The sequence below is a fragment of the Thunnus albacares genome, chromosome 4 (genome assembly GCF_914725855.1).
Source record: "Thunnus albacares chromosome 4, fThuAlb1.1, whole genome shotgun sequence".
NCBI lineage: Eukaryota > Metazoa > Chordata > Actinopteri > Scombriformes > Scombridae > Thunnus > Thunnus albacares.
In genome coordinates, this window is record NC_058109.1 from 5708225 (window position 1) to 5710454 (window position 2230).

Consider the following 2230-nt stretch of genomic DNA (forward strand, 5'->3'; position numbering starts at 1 on the left):
CTGAGTGTATTTGTCATTATGTCTAATAAGTATATACACATATTCCACACTTCAGGATTCATTTTGGAAGTTGTTAGAGTCGTGCTCTATACAGTTTTTCTATCATTCAAATAATGCACCACTGTGTTGACGAGGGGACAAATGTTGTAATGTGACTTATTGATTAGTATGTCTATCAGTCAGCTTTCTTTATCTGCAACTTAGAGATATGTTCCAATGGACACTGAATATAGCTCACAGTCCACACTCAAATACCTCATGAAGGCTACAAACATACTCCTGTCTAGGAATAACTACTACAAAGTATCACACCTGTTCAATTACATGAACATGGGCTTTGTTGGGAGGAACGCCTTTTTTCAACATTCAAGAAACCTACTGCCTGGGAGCAATCAGGGAATTCTGGCAGAACAAGAGATCTAAAGCGGTCTGATGTCTGCAGAATAAAGATGGTGTTGTTGTTCTAGGTTTATACCATGGCTTTTTAAAATAGGGAGTCAAGACCTAAATGATGTCAAATGTGCAGACGCCTTACAATGTGACATCTATGCATTTATAATGCTTAGTATTTTTTTTTTAAAGAAGTACAAGGTTCCTTTCTTATTAGCCTATGAGTACGGCTTTTATTTTTCCTGGCTTGCCCTGTTTTAGTGTATTAGTGCAACTCTGATTTGAACATTTTTGGTGCTTGACTTTTACAGCTGATGGAAGAATGGACAGTCCTGGACAAAGTGCCCAGTACTGCTCCTACACCACCATGGATAGTGATTCTAAGGAAATCATATCTATTGTGACCATTGACAAAAGGTAGACCCAGTGCAACTTTGTGATCATGGAAAGAGAGGCTTTTGTGACCGCCATGCACAAGCTTCTTACAGAAGCTAAACTGAAAGAAATATGTACTGATGCTCACGCACAGATTGCATCTCTTATGAGTAAGTTGATAGTAATTAACATTCCCATGTAAAACATTTTTGGGATGTTTAGCAGATGTGTATGATTTGTCTGTATCTATTAGCTCTGAAAGTAATTGACTTTTTTTTTATTTCCAAGATCCAAAGACCAGCTGACACAAGGCCTCTGGAGTAGTATGCTTGTGGGATATGTGGCATGAAGATAAAAATCCTTCCAAGAAGATTGCTGCAGTAAGTATTTTGATTTCACACTGTTTTTAAATGATCTGTGGATATCTAAACCTAAAAATCTTTATATTAAAACTTTAATAAAATAAATGTTTTATGCATAACTAGGTGGGACAGCAGGCGGGACAAAAGTTCCTGCTGCAGTGGATCAAAGACATAGTAAACCACTTCTGGATTTCTGTGGGGCACTGCTGGTTGAAGAATGGGATGCCATCCCACAGCAGTGTGTGACCAGCATGAGGAGGAGGTGCCAGGCTGTTGTTTAGCAACTTTTTAAATTCACTTTTTAAAATCACTTTGGTGATCCCTTGTGCGACTGTTCAGCAATTGTAATTTATCCAAAACTTTGGTTTGGTAACTGAGATAAATGAAGAATGTAGGTTGTGATTACCTTATTTTATCACTTGTCCTGACTAATTTCAAACTTGAGTACGTTCACATTTAAATATAAATAAATACATTAATGAACACATTCACACATAGTGGAATAATACATCTTTACACCCCAAAATGTTCCCTCACCAAAGCATCACTAATATTGAATTAGCTGGATCTTTGAGCTCTTCTGTGTCAGGTGCAGTTCAGTAGCTCCTGGCTGTATGGGCACTTGCTCATGTACACACACACACACACACACACCTTTACACACACATTTTAGCTGAAAAATGACATTTCGTAGTAGCTCATGGTACACAAATCACAAATCCGTAAATGTGTGCAATGTACACATTCCCAAATAGCATTAAGTCTTTTGCTTGTCATCTGCTTTTAGCTTTGGTTCCACACACACACTGAGCAGATGGACTCTGCTGTCTTGGAAGTGTTGTCTAGTTGTAGCTCAAAGGGACTCCAGCTGGACTGGGAGACTGAGGCTCTGCTAACTTATTCCAGTAGCCTGCGGGTGAAGGAGGCTGAGAGAGAAGGAGAGCAGGTTAGAAAGAAAAAAAAAAAGTTTAAAGGAAGTCGATTTATACAAAAGCCAAGAACAGCCGTGCTTGTGATTTTTTTTTTTTTAAATGCCATTATCTCAAGATCCCAGGTTTATTATTCTGTTGTCTCAAGAGTATTAAAAGCACCTTTATTAATGA

The 2230-nt window shown here is 38.2% G+C and overlaps 1 long non-coding RNA gene across 1 annotated transcript; it reads left to right on the forward strand.

Moving 5' to 3' along the window:
• Positions 1 to 712: 712 nt before the first annotated feature.
• LOC122980234 lies at positions 713 to 1500 on the forward strand. Its single transcript, XR_006403011.1, has 3 exons — positions 713 to 807; positions 1054 to 1145; positions 1251 to 1500. It is a non-coding gene; the product is annotated as an uncharacterized LOC122980234 (long non-coding RNA).
• The last annotated feature ends 730 nt before the right edge of the window (positions 1501 to 2230 follow it).